Here is a 15632-nt window from a genome sequence, read left to right as displayed (position 1 = left end):
CAACTAAAACAAAATCTCTAAAAACATTGTTCCAATAAAAAGAAAAACAAAAACAGATAACATAAATTTAAAAATAAACATAGGAATGCCACTTAAGAGCGCTGTCTTTAACGTCTTTTAGCAGGACTCTTGTTTTCATTCATAATCAACTCGAATCAAGTCCTCCCCTCACATCTTTTAGAGCCACAATATCATGAGTTGGCCCTCGTTTCTTGTGATTAGAAATTATCGGAACTTTCCCTCGCTCATAAAACATTCGAATCCTTTCATTAAAGTAATTTTTTAACCGGTTACATCCCTTTCTCATTTCGGTTTTAACTATGGAGCTTTTCTTAGAGACTTCCAACTTGTTCCCTTCTTGGTTTACCACTTCAACTCTACAACAAGTTGGCATTTCTATTGTTGCAAAAACTTTAAATATAACTTACTCTTTTTGCACTTGCAGCTTTAATTCACCTTTTGTACATCAATTAAAGCCCTACCTGTCGCTAAGAATGGCCTTCCAAGTATTATTGGAATATTTTCATCTTCCTCCATATCTAAAATAATAAAGTGCATAGGAAAGATGAATTTACCCACTTTTACCAATACGTCCTCAATCACTCCAAGAGGGTGATTAACTGATCTATCTGCCATCTGTAAAGATACCGTACTTGGCCGAGCTTCTCCCAAATTCAACTTTTGAAAGATTGATAGAGGCATCGAATTCACACTGGCCCCTAAATCACATAAAGCCTTTGTTTCTACTAAACCCCCTATAGAACATGGGATATTGAAACTACTAGGATCTTTAAGCTTTGGAGGTAGTTCCTTCTGAAGTATTGCGCCGCACTCTTCAGTTAATGCAACTGTCTCATAATCCTCTAATTTCCTCTTTCTTGACAAAATTTCTTTCATAAACGTCACATAACTTGGCATTTGTTCTAAAGCCTCTACAAAAGGGATATTAATGTGTAGTTTTCGAAAGATATCCAAAAATTTAGAAAATTGTTTGCCAAGATTAGCCTTTTGGAACCGTTGAGGATATGGAATTTTTGGTGGAGGCTCGGTGTATTTTTGCTTATCTTTCTTTGGAAGGTCTTCAGTAACCTCCTCTTGTGATGGACTAGTGACATGTTGATCCTCTATCTTCTTGCCCTTGTTTTCTACTGTAGGCTCCTCATACTTAGTCCCACTCCTCAAGGATATTACATTACATTGCTCTTTAGGATTTACCTCTGTTGAACTAGGTAAAGCCCCTTGATTATGATCCACCATTAACTTTGCAAGTTGGCCAACTTGTGTTTCTAAGCTCCGAATAGAGGATTTGGTTTTCGTCATAAATTGGCTCAATGAATCAGCAAATACCTCTGGTTTAGTCATTTGAGGCGATGGTTGTTGATGTTGTGACATTTGTGGCCTTTGAGTATCATAAAAGGGTCTTGGGTTTAGCCCATAAGATGGTCTATTTGGAGGATATTGAGGTGGATTTGGATGGTACTATGGTTGGTGCCCTTGATTATTACTTCATGACAAATTTGATTGGTTCTTATATGCTGGAGTATAAGTGTTAGGGTATGGGTTGTTATTCGGTTGCCTTGGGAAATTACCAATGGCTTGAACCTGTTCAAGTGGGATATCATCTACCGAATAAGAACTCGTCGCTAGACATTGATGAAAGTGATGAGGGCCTCCACATGTCTCACAACTGATAGGGAAGGGTTGTAGTTGCATCGCTTGACCTGAAATGTTGTTTTGTTGTTTCATTTGTTTCGTTAGCGAAGCAATTTGAGCAGTGAGCATAGCAATAGGATCAACTTCTAGAACTCCTGCCGCCTTCTTATTTTCTCGCTCAGTTGGCCAATTATAATTATTCATGGCCATCTCCTCTAAAAGCTCATAAGCTTCATTAGCACTTTTGCTCATAAATACTCCACCTGCTGCTGCATCAATTATTGTCCTTGTGTTTCCCCTCAGTCCATTATAGAAAGTGTGCACCAATATCCATTTCACTATACCATGATGTAGACATTTTTGAAGTAGCTCTTTAAACCTTTCCCAAGTGTCATATAACAATTCCCCCTCAAATTGACAGAAATTATTTATTTCACCTCTAATCCGTGTTGATTTAGCAAGAGGAAAATACTTAGCGAGAAATTTTTGAGCAAGGTCTTCCCATGTCGCAATGGAATTCTCTTGCAGCGAAATCAACCAACTTTTAGCTCTGTCTCTCAACAAAAACGAAAATAACCTCAAACGGATTGCATCATTACTTACTTCGTTCATTTCGAAAGTATCACATAACTCCAAAAAGTTGGGAGGTTTGGATCCTCATTAGGTAGCCCCCCAAACTGAACGCAATTCTAAACCATTTGGATAATCGAAGGCTTGATCTTAAAATTGTCCGCCTCCATAGTAGGTGAGTGAATACTAGAATGTACCCCTGTAACAGTAGGGAGTACGTAGTCCCTCAGGGGTAAGTCTGCCTCAGCTGCAGTGTTCCCCGCATTACCTTGATTCAGATTGTTATTAGCAACATTATTGACGTTCTGGGCCATCTTTTCAAGTCTTTTCTTTCTCTTTTGCAGGTCTTCTCAATCTCAGGATCAACGGGTACTAGTATTTTCGAACCCTTACGTCGCATAAAATAGTTCACCTGAAATTGAGAAATTTAAAAGCAACTCGATTTAGAAAATGTTAAATTAAGATCAAAGTAGATCGAAAAACAATTATATTTGATATTGATTATTAGTCCCCGCCAACAGCACTAAAAACTTGATCTGTGAAATCTGTACGCAAGTATATGTAGTCATGTCAAGTAATAAAGTCTGTAAGAACAGAGATCGCCCCACAGAGACTATTAACCAATTACCAATAATCGTTTTTCACTTTCTATTTGGTGATTAAAATAAAGATGAATAATTCTAAACTATGAACACAATTTAAATAATTGTAAACTAAATAATAAATCAACGAATTAATAATCAATAATAAAAAGCCTAGGAATTAATTTCATCAACTTTTCATTCTATTAATTTTACTAATCAATTCTAAATCTCTTCTTCCTATTCTAATAGTATGTTAACATAATTGATTCCTATTCTTTTTCAAGATATAAGATCTCAGTCTATATACATGTTTTCTACATTTCTGTGATAAACTTAAACATATAGAAGGCATTAAGCATGGAAACCTAATTACTACACAAGTCATACAGGTACTTTTGTCCAATATTCAACCTATGTCTATATAATGATAGCATATTCAATTCTCATCTTTCAAATTTTGAATCAAAACCATTAAATCAAGTAAATAGTGATCAAGTATTTAGTAGCATTAAGAAAACATCATATAAATTAGAATAGAGAAGAAGTATCAATAAAACACCATAGTAACATTTATACTGAAATTCAAGTGACTACATTAATCCCTAGATAAAATATTTAGTTCATAGATAACATAATGACAATAAAATTCAAATAATTGATCATAGAAAATAACCTAAAGAATTTAGATGAAGAAGAAATCTAGAAATTCATAAACCAGAAAAAGAAATCTAATTACATCAGTCTTTTCTAAATCTAGTGTTCATAAAACTAAAACTGCCTCCTAAATTCGCAGAATAATGTCCCTTAACTAGTTTTTCGATGCTCCCAAGTGAAAATATCATTTTGTCCTTCTAAAAGTGGCTAAAAAATCTTAAAACCGCGTCGATAGCACTGTAGCGCTAGGTTTTGGGCGCTGTAGCGTCATTAACAGAGTCAAATTGCATAAAAAATTGAGGTACTAGTGTTGTAGCGTTAGTATTCTAGTGCTGGGGCGCTAATCTTCAGACCCTTCAAGCGTTGTAGTGCTTGTTTTGTAGCGCTACTTACAGAAACACAAGCCTTGAAGTCTTCTTTCTAGCGTTGTAGTGCCATTATGATAGCGCTGTAGCACTATTCACAGAAACATTACTCGGACTTCTTGCTCCCGAATGACTCGATTTTCTCCAAAATAACTCAATTTTCTTCCACTTTCACTTCATTCCACTCTTTTCACCATCTTAGCATCAAAAACCTGAAACATGAACAAACAAGCATAATTCTGCAATAAAATAGCCATACTCTAATGAAAACCTTCCTAAAAGCTAGACCATAAATGAGCCTAAACCTCATTTATCAGTGGGCCCTTTGCACTCAGAATTGCACGATTTCTCCATAATCCACTGCATTCCCTTAGTTCCCGCATAGTCCTGAAAACATTAGCAAAAGCAAGCATAATACAGCACAAAACATGACTTAAAGACTTAAAGTCTCCCTAAAACACACTATAAATCACTACAAAAGCTAACCTAACCAACTGTTGGAAAAACATTCAGAGCACACAGCGAAATGGGCGTGGTGGGCTCATTGGGTACAACAATAAAAAAATTTCATTATTCATATATACAATTTATATGAACAAGACGTCCAGACAAAAACATTGACATACAATATTATTAATCATGAAACATATATATAAATATACAATATATTTATATATAACATATAAATACATAAATATATGAATATTCAAGAACAAGAACAATTACCTCTTGAAGCCTATCAAGTGTCCTTGAATCTTTTCGTATATTTATCGATCTTCATATCCAATGTTTTGAGTACTCAAACCACGATCTTCCAGAGTGTTCTCTACACCTCAAGATGTGTGTGGGCACATAGAGAACATGAGTTTAATTTTAGGAATTACAATTATTTCTCAACACATGACAACTTTTATTATGGTCTAAAAATGACTAGAATAAAGAAGAAGAAGAAAGAGTTTTTGTCTAATAAAAATTCTGAGAATTATTCTGAATTGTGTATTGTGTTGTTGTGTTTTTCTTTTTATTATTCTATATCATATTTATATAGAGATTATTCTATTACACTATTATTCCTAATAATAATAGTGATATGATTTGATTTAGGTAAATATCAAACTTACCAAATTTGAAAAAACTATTTTCAAATTATTTAATAAAATATAAACAACATTGATACAATATCAGTGCAATTGGTACACGCATGGCACAGTCATTGGACTGTGTCATGCGTGTACTGATATATCCCTTTGCAGGGATATTGCATTTTTCTTTTATTTATTTAACTAAAATCAATCTCCCACAAAATAAGGTATTTATCTTTTTAAGAAAAAGATGACAACCATATTTCAAAATTTAAATTTTAAATTCAAATTGATGATCATCATTATCCTCATATTTTAAAATTCAATAAATCAAAAATTATTTTTGACTTACCAATTTTATTTCTCCCACTCAAATAAAATAATTAATTTCAAAAAATTAATTAATTTATTTATATGTATGAATTTCAAAAATTATATATTTAAATTAATAAATATATTTTCGAAAATTAATAATTAATTCTAAATTAATTATTCAGCCTTAATTATCATATAATTGTATATTTGACTCGAATAATAAAATTCTTCTCAAATTCCTAAATTACAGTTTTACCCTTGTATCAACTCTTACATTGATTTGGTGTTGACAGAGCCACTCTGGGGACCTATGGATCTATAATATCAAGCTCCAATAAATATTAGACTAATAATCAAAGTTATTTGATTAGATAATCATATTTATTAATCTCATTATTACTCCACTATAAATATGAGATTGAACTCTTGATAATTATAGACATATATTTACTAAGTACTTTATTTAAGAATAAAGTGTCCATTGATATAATCATTACATACAATGTTAATCCTCAATTAATAGTTCATAATAAAAAGTGAATAAAATTACCGTTTCACCCTTTTAGCTATATCTTGTTCCTAGAGTACCATTGACTTTACTAGTGAAGGTTGTGTCTGATATCGCCCAATAACTCCTAAGCGGTCGCAGTAGTAATCGGGCTACGTCGTATCCACAGAGAGGTAAAATACAAGTAAAAAGAAAGATTAGTAAATTAGAAATAATAAAATTTGAAATAATGTAACTTTGAAAAAGAATATATTTTTTTAAACATTAAATAAACAAAATCGAGGAATTAGAATCAAAAAGAAAATATGGAAGGCATAAGTTCCATTCATGTAAACATATATATAGTTTAATAAAATTGATTCATTCTACTCAACTATAATTCTACACCATTAATTATAATTGGAAAATATATATAATAAAGCTCACCTTAAAATATGTTATTTAATTAAATTATACTAACTTCTAATTTTAAAACTTATCATATTATATACCTTAGAGCGACAAAATACCAATGGAAGAATGCAGTAAAAAGCATATAATATAACAAATATCCTAAATTAAATTAAGAGTCTAAATTACATAAGAAGAGCATGACTAGACTTATGTAAAAGACACTAATAAATTTAGAATAAAAATTAGAAGAGAATAAATTTAATTGTAACAAAGATATAGAAATGAAGAACAAAATAAAGAATCAATATATTAACAATATAATGTGAAACATGAACTTCACTCTAGCCTTTCCACAAGAGAATTTAGCCTAAAATAGGCATTGTTTTCACTAAAAGAAATGTAAAAGAAATGAAAGAAAAATAGGAAAAAGAATGTTTTTCTCTCTAATTATACTCTCCACCTTAATTCCTTCATCGTTGGGTTCAATATTTTTTGAGGGTCACGACGTGGTATAACCCCGTCTTCCAATTGAATGTGATGGAAGAAAATTAATGGACTAATACCTTTGATGTCAGCTATCGTCCATCCTAATACATCTCTTTGTTCTTGCAACACATTAATGAGTTGGTGCTCTTGTGTGGCATTGATCTTGGAAGATATTATGACAGGAAAAGTGTTGTCAGCTCCCGGGAAAACACGCTTAAGACCGTCGGGAAGTTGGGCCAACTTTGGTTGAGGAGCTTTTTCAATGGAGGGTTTTGGTGTTTCTCGATCTTGAGAGAGTTCCTCAAAGATTGGATCCCAAAACATGGTTCTTCTAGCCTGTGAGTGTTTGACGATTTCAGGTTTGATTTTAGACTCATCAGGCTCAGAACTTTTTGAAATTTGGAAGAGGTGATTAAAATGATTAGACATGTATTTTGCTTCGACCTCTTCCAAAATAAGTGTATCGATCAAATATGCACTACAAGAAAATAAGAGTTTTATGACTTTATTTGGGAGACATTGAAAGTATACAATGTCTCCCAATTGGGGAGACGTTGTTTCTAGGGTCATTGTAGGTGTATATCTCACATCTCCCAATAGGAGAGGTGAGAGACTTCCCACGTCTCCCATTGGGAGAGGTTGAAAGTCAAACGTTGACTTTCAACCTCTCCTAATGGGAGACGTGGGAAGTGACTCACCTCTCCCAATGGGAGACGTGGGAAGTCCCTATGAGACATCCAACATCTCCCATTGAGAGAGGTGAGTCACTTCCCACGTCTCCCAGTGGGAGACATTGAAAGTCTCCCACATTTAAAAAAAAATTAAATAAATTTATAATTAATATTATTTTAATTTGATTTAATAATTAATTAAATTGAAATTATTTTAATTTAAATTGAAATGATTTTAATTTTAATTTAAATTGATTTAATAATCAATTAAATTGAAAGTACACAATATTTGTTAGACATATACAAGAAACACAATATATTTGTTAGACATATACAAGAAATACAATATTTGTTAGACATATTCAAAGTGAACAAATATTGCATTGTGTATGAAGAAAGAGGTAAAAAATAAAAAAATAAACCTATCAACAAGGTCGGTAACTTTGGATTATCGGCAACATATATGTCGCTCATTCTTGTCGCAACTCATCAATTTATGCCTCTGTATATGATGTGTTTGTTAGCTGCAAAAAATATAAAGTAAAATATATTAATTAAATATTTGATTACATTTATAGTTTAAAACATAATTTGTAAATTTTAATTAATAATACCGTTCTCAAGTAATGTCCGGGACTCGCATGTTCAATCAAATCCTTCAATATCCTCATTAAGTAGTATCCACATGCCACATTGTCCGGTTGGTGTGGACACTAATTATTTAAAAGTACGAGTAATTCATTATTAAATTGAAACTTATTAAAAAATGCATACATATTATTCTACTTAATTATTATAAATGTTCAAAAATTTCTGCTGAAGTTACTTACCTGAGGTTGCTTAATGCGTAGAGTATCAGGGATCTCGACATCAGGAAGATTCATAGAGAAAAAAAGATTGAAAGCGCTGACGATCACTGATACAATCTCCTCATGGTTATTTAGGTCTGAATTCACTGGATCACAACAATAAACATGATATGCATATGGTGCCAAAATAAGCAACATCCAATGTTCACTGCATAAGAAAAACCAAAAAATTATAGCTCAAATGTTAAACAAAGAAATTATTGATATGGGTCGGAAAAATGACAACTTTTTAAACTTACCTATGGTTCCAAGGGACAAGCATAACTTGTTCTTTTAATTTTACGTCATTGCAACGTCTGAACAGATTCTGAACACGATCGTCGAATGAACTCCCTTGAGTGGCGACGATATTAGGATTGACAAATAAAAACTTATTTTGACGACTTTGTTGTACCACATATCTGTAAATGAACCTAATACAAAAATACGAAAAAAATGTTATATGAATGAATAAATAAAATTAGAAAATTAAATGAACAAACTTATTTGTGAGATATATACCTCATGTAGCTGACGACTACTGCTTGTCCAATCTTCTCCTTTCGAGCAAACTGAAGTATGTCATCCTTAAATATATAACAGTGAGACATATCTTGATCAAAAACTTCAGACTCTATGCCTAGATTGACACACTTGCCATCATCCCAATGAGATACGATATTGTGTAATCGTTCCAATGGAGTGTGGGCCAATTGTGTTGGAGGAGTTTGTTGTCGTCTTCTTTCTCGAGGTTGTTGTGTTGATGGAGCTCTTGGTCGTTGTAATTTGGTCCTACTTGTAGAGGGAGTCTGTATACAATAATATCAACAATTAAAAAAATTGCAAACAAATATAGAATTGTAAAGATAATTATGTAAAAATTTGGCATCACCTCATGATATACATCTTCAGATATAATGACAAAATCCTTAGGCCACGCTATTGGCGTCCCAATGGCCTGAGCAACTATGTACATGTCCAAATCAGGATATGCAAAAGGGAGAGGACAAGTTGGCTTAAGAACACTCATAATCATAACTTGGAAGTTGTTGCCTGCCTCTCTTTCAATGAGTTTACCTGATGCAAAAATGTTTGAAAGCGAACCAATTGCTAATTGGCATGCTCGGCCCTGCGTAAGAAACATATTATATACAAATAATCATGTTGAAGTAGTAAAGAAATTTATTTGGTTTCAAAATATTCAAGAAAGTTTAATTACCTCTTGCAAAAGCGGTTGTGGTGCAATAATGTGGTGTTCTGCTTGAGGCACTACTGGGTCTGGAGTATAGTAGGACGCCTGCGCTGGTGGCACTGGTGGGTCGGGCACATAGTATGATGATGGCGCTGGTGGGACTCCAACGTTAGATCCTGACCCGCTCTGTTGGGCCAATAATTTTCTCAAGAGCTCATCTTGTTGCTGAAGGCGCTCTTCTAGGCGTTGTGCTTGTTGACGATGCTCTTCTTCTTGTTTTCGAAATCTTTCTTCAAACTCCTTTCTAATTTCGTCATTCGAAGAAGAGGCTTTTGATTTATTTTTTGTTGAGGTAGGTGTTGGAGTATTCCAGTATACTGAGCGGGACACACCGTGTCCTCCAGCCCTAACACGTCCTCGAGGCTCAGAAGTGCCCCAACGCCCTCGTCAGCACATCATCAGGGCCATCAGGTTCCCATTTACCCTCAGCTTGGAGTTGCCGATAATGATCCTGTGAAACAATATTCACAGAAAGTTATATATATAAGCTAATAATTTGATATATCAACATTATTAAATATTACAATATTTTTTTGAATCTCAGAGGCCTCTCCAACTAGCTCTCCTTTTGCATTTCGACGACCCATGCTCCATAAGTCTGCCCTATCAAGTTCAGTCAGACTTTTCGCACTTTGTTCCATTAACATCTCTTCAATACGCACATAGCCTCCTCTAGAGAGGTTGTGATTGTATTTATTCAATGCTCGATAATTTTGCATCTCCTCTCTCTTTCTTTACCACTCGGGAGTTAATCTTGAGTTCACAAACTTTAACCATTCATCCAAAGTTATGCATTCTCAAATCCAAACGGCATAGCTGGCGGGAACTCATTTGGGTATTTTTTCAAAGCGTCGTAAACGTGTACCCTTGTAAGATTAGTCTTCCAATTTCGGAAGTACTTTCCCGCATCCTTCAACATCTATTTCTTTTGTTTGGGGTCTAAATCAAAAGTTTTCTGCAAGTTTGAAAGTAATAAGAAGCATATTATCAAAATAATATATATTTTAAAAACATTAAATGAAATATAATTAATAAAATTATACCTTCATTGTGTCCCATATTTTATTTTTATCCACCACACTAACATCGTTCCAACTGTTAATGTTGATGGACACAGTTGCTCGAACAATTGCTCCAAGCTGTGATGAAACATTACTTCTAGATTCACCCACTAGTTGACCATACTCATTGTATTCAACACGAGTAAGATGTCCTTCACTCCTTTTTTTGGTGTTTTTAGACATCCATGTACGTCCTCTCACAGTTTTATTTTCTTGTTCCATTGGTTGAGAATGAGGGCGTTGCTCCCCCTCATCAGAACTACCACCAAAAGGATCAGCCTCCATCTGTGAAACATAAATATCATTATTATAACAATTTTGGACACTAATAATCAAAAGATGAAACAAAATGATGAAACCAAAAGATGAAACTAAAAATTTCACATATCATAAACATATGAAACCTATTAAATGGTACCTCAAGACCCATTATCATCAACCCATAATCCTTCACCGTTTTCACGGAAACAAATACAATCATCATTAACTTCGTCATTATCTTCTATTGCGGTGAATGTGACAAGTTCTTCTTCGAGAGGTATATCATGTAAATCACCATCTTTAATGTTCCATTCTCTTGTTTGCGTTGGAAGAACAATTGACCATTGGTTGTCTAAAGGATCATTCACATAAAATACTTGTTTCGCTTGTGAAGCTAATATAAATCGATCAGATTTGTGCCCAATTTGTTTTAGATTAACTAATGTGAAACCAAAATCTTCATATATTATGCTGCTGTCACTTTTCACCCAATCACAAAAGAAAACAGGTACTCGAGTTGTGATATAATCTAACTCCCAAATTTCATTAACTACTCCATAAAAAGTCATATCACATTCATGAAAAACTAATCCTACAATGTATATAAAATAATGCATAAAATGAAAAATTAACACAAAATCATGTATATTACTCATCCTAATACTAAACCTATGATTTTTTTACCAAATAATTAACTAAAAAGCAAGAAAATTAAAAAAAAACTTACCTTTAAAACCCTAAAAATGCAGCCCCCTTCTTGTGTTTTTTTCTCTCTAGTTTGCTCTTTGGTTCGAATGAGAGGAAGAAGAAGGCATTGGGTGATTAAATTAGCAGGGGGACATCCAACGTCTCCCACTGGGAGACGTGCCACGTGTCCCACGTCTCTCAGTGGGAGACGTTGGATGTATACGGGGGTACATCCAACGTCTCCCAGTGGGAGACGTTGGATGTACCCATGACCACTTCCCCAGCCTATTTCCAACGTCTTCCACCATTTTTAATGTCTTCCAATTGTAGCCATTAATATAAACTTTCAATGTCGTACACCATTAGACATTTAAAACCCCTGATAAGTTTTAATGTCTTACACCAATGGTGTAAGACATTGTAGGGAGTCATTGTATATCAAATTTGTTGTAGTGATGATTGGAAACACTCATCGTTATCAGGTGGTTGTTTGCTGATATGGAAAATATTCACTTCTAGAGTCATGTTCCTGAAGAGATTTTCATGAGACCATCCTACAGTTAATGAGTGCATTTTCTATTGCGAGGAAAGGTCTACCGAGAATGATGGGAATTTTGGAATCTATACTCACTTTAGATTGAGTGTTAAAGATGAGAAAATCAACAGGGTAATAGAATTTTTCATTTTGAATCAGAACGTCTTCTACTATTCCCCGAGGTTTCTTAACTGATCGATCAGCCAGTTGTAGGACCATGGATGTGGGCTTGAGTTCTCCTAGACCTAATTGCAAGTATATTGAATATGGCATGAGATTTAAACTTGCTCCTAAGTCTAGAAGGGCTTGACCAACTTCCTGCTCCCCAATTTGGCATGAGATGGTGGGACAGCCAGGATCTTTGTATTTTGGCGGTGTCTTGCAGTCAATTACCTCGCTAGCTTGTTCTGCCAAGAATGCAATTTTCTTGACATGGTGCTTTCTTTTAACGGTGCACAAATCCTTGATAACCTTGGCATGAGGTGGCACTTCTTTGATCACATGCAACAATGGCAAGTTGATCTTCACTTGTGTTAAAAGGTCTAGGATTTCACCATGATTTTCAAGTACCTTTCTAGTAGATTTCAAAGCTTGAGGAAAGGGCGCCTTTACTGGAATGCTTATTGGCACATCTTCCTCTGGAGTAGGCATTGACGTACTCGTTGTCTTAGTTAATGGTGAAACCGTACTTTGACCACTTCGAGTAGTGATGGCAATAACCTCTTTGAAATTTGTATCTGCAGAAGAGGAGGTTTGTGCCATGTGTTGCCCTTTTTGATGGATTAGAGGTTGAGCGGGAAGTCTACCATGCTCTTGAATTTCCAAAGTAGTGTTTAGCTTTGTCATTTGGATTTTCATGTCTTTCATTTCCTCTACCATTTGTGTGAAACAAGATTTGAGCTCTTGAGTTGAGGCTATTTGTGTTTGCGCAAGCATTTGCAAAGTATTCTCAAGAGAATTACTTGACTGCATGTTATTTTGAGGAGCAATGTATGCTTTTGGCAGTTGTTGCTGCTCAGGTCTCCATTGGCTTCCAGATGCTTGGTTTGAATCCTTCCAGCTGAAATTTGGATGGTTGCGCCAACCGGGATTGTAAGTGTTTGAGAAAGGGTTATAAGGCTTCTTGTAAACCCCTAAAGCATTGCATTGTTCCTCATTTCCTCCTCTTAACTCACCAAGAGTTGGGCACTCTTGCGGTTGATGTTCCGTCCCTCCACATATGAAGCATGGATCTTGTGTCTCTACCTTTGCAGCCATAAGGATTCCTCTACCTTCTTGAGATTTGAAAGCCTCGAATTGTTGTCTCAATGATTCAATTTGGCTTTTGACATTGTCCTCTTCCCTTAATTGGTAGATTCAAGTTGATCGTGGCTTGTCCATAGGACTCAGTCCATTCCATGTGTAGGAATTTTCAGCGAGATCGTCGAGGTACTCGAAAGCTTCATCGGGATCTTTTTGAAGGAATTCGCCATTGCACATCATTTGTACGAATTGTCTTTGTTCGATTGTGAGACTATCATAGAAATAGTGATTAGACGCTAGCTTTCGTATTCATGATGTGGGCATTGATTTATCAAATCTCTAAACCTCTCCCAGACCTGATGGAAAGTTTCATGGTCTTTCTGGATGAAGGTAGAGATTTGCCTCTTAAGGCTGCTAGTCTTATGGGGCGGAAAATATTTGGCAAAGAATGCTTTTGTCATTTCATCCCATGTTTCGATAGATCTAGGCCTTAAGGAATACAACTAGCTTTTTGCTTTGTCTTTGAGAGAGTGTACGCCCTGATTTTCCAACGGGCTATTAGCGAGCTGAGATATGGCCTAATTATATCAGCCACGTGGATACCCCATGACCGGAGTTGCCGTCGTCAGGTACTACCTCTTTAGCTCGAGGTAGCCAAGGGTTCGCCCAGATTACTTAAGGACCGAGTCAGGACTATGAAGGCCGCAGGTCCGGGAGGCATCCAGCTTGTGGTACGAGCTGGAGTTGGAAGCTATGACTTTTATAAAGTCAACCATGCAATGTAAACGTGCATATGTCAGACATCACGTGTCTGATATATCCCTGACTTCTCGGACACGCAGCATGAACGTGCGTATTCAGGCACCCACGACTGGGTTGGGCTGTGCGGCCCATTATCCCCTTTACCTATTGATTAGACCACACTTCATTTGTCAGGTTTTAGGATTTAATCATGAATGTCACAGAAGTGACATGATGGGGAAGGGGGTCACGGTATGACCCCCCTTACCAACTCCCAGGTGCCCTCTCCTATAAATATGGAGACCCTAGGAGTTGGAAGGGGTTGGATTCTATTGTGTAATGAAATACCCTGTAAAGAATACCAGAAATATAGCAATAATATTGGCTGGTGGAGTAGAAGGATTTTAACCTTTGAACCACCTAAAAACGTAGTGGTGTCATCAGTCCATTAAAAGATCATTTATCTATTTTGGTTCATTATTAAGCACTAATCTCTTTCTCTTATTTTCTTAATTACCTGTTGGCAAAGAACCGCGTCAACAGTTTGGTGCTTTCATTGAGAGCTAGTTAGATTGGTGCTATCGCAAACATCTAACTATGGTGACCACTCGATCAAGACACGATAACGAGGCGGAACAACATGATGGGCAGGAGGCTCATCATGCCGCCATCTCCGGTGAGCAAAATCCTGAAGTCCAGCAGCAGCCGGGAAAGCAGCCGGTGGGCCAGGATGACACTGGAAGTTCGGCACCCCGACCACCTAATCCGAACCCGGATTTTTACACGGCAGTAGAGATGGAGAACGCTCAGCTGAGGAGGCAACTGGCAAAAGCTAGTCAGCAGATTAAGGAGGTGTTGGCCCGACTACCCCCTCTTACAACCGACGCTAACGTCGGAAAGAGGCAAGGCGTGACTCGTAAGTCCCGCCGGGGTAATCGGTCCAGGCCTAGCCGCTTGGACAGACCTCCGACATCCAACTCTATTCCCTCATCGCACCGTTGAGAGGCAAACTTCGAAGAAATACCTAGAGCCGAACTACAGTATAGCCGCTCGGTCCGAACTTCAACTCCCAGCTCACAGCCAGCCTCGAGCGCGCCCAGGAGGGCTCGAGGGAATTCTAGAAGGAGATTTGGGGAGGGCTCACAGCACCAGCCTGTCCCCACCAGCCGTCCTGCGCCTCGTCCAGATCACCAGGCGCGGGGCCCGCAGGTTGGCAGGGCCGAAAGGGCCCCACCTAACTTGATCCACCCTGATGGAACCAGGATTGCATCCCCGGTCAGGCATCCTTAGTCACCAATAAGGTATCCTTCTCCTCCTCGGCCTATCCGAGATATTCCAGCTTATGGAAGCAGCAGGAGAAACCCGCCATCCGCAGGACCTTCTCGTCGTAGCAGGGCGCCCAGAGGGAGCCCGGATCCTCTCCCCCAGAGGCGGACTCCGAGCTTCTCTAACGGGAGCTACTGGACTGGCAGTCGTCAGAGTGACCTTTCTGGAGGAGACCTGCGTCAATGCTTAAGTTCAGCGCAAAGTCTTCAAGCCACCCTAAGGGGTGACCTACGAGATCGCCTTAACTCTCATAGGGGGGAACCGGTAGGAGGTGGCAGCCATGCTCGCTCAGGGGGAGACCTGTCCGAGGTACGTAACGGCGGGAATGCCCCAAATAACCTATCTCAAGATAGGAGGGGAAATAACCCAACAAACGTATACGATGGATCCGGAGCTAT

At 36.9% G+C, this 15632-nt stretch overlaps 1 non-coding gene across 1 annotated transcript; it reads left to right on the top strand.

Annotated features, from left to right (window-relative positions):
* Positions 1–13473: 13473 nt before the first annotated feature.
* On the top strand, positions 13474–13580 carry LOC133802761 (small nucleolar RNA R71). The gene has a single exon (XR_009877508.1). It is a non-coding gene; the product is annotated as a small nucleolar RNA R71 (small nucleolar RNA).
* Positions 13581–15632: the final 2052 nt, after the last annotated feature.

Source organism: Humulus lupulus, chromosome 9 (genome assembly GCF_963169125.1).
Source record: "Humulus lupulus chromosome 9, drHumLupu1.1, whole genome shotgun sequence".
Lineage (NCBI taxonomy): Eukaryota > Viridiplantae > Streptophyta > Magnoliopsida > Rosales > Cannabaceae > Humulus > Humulus lupulus.
The sequence above is the reverse complement of the archived record's forward strand: the minus strand, read 5'-3'. Positions and strand labels throughout refer to the sequence as shown.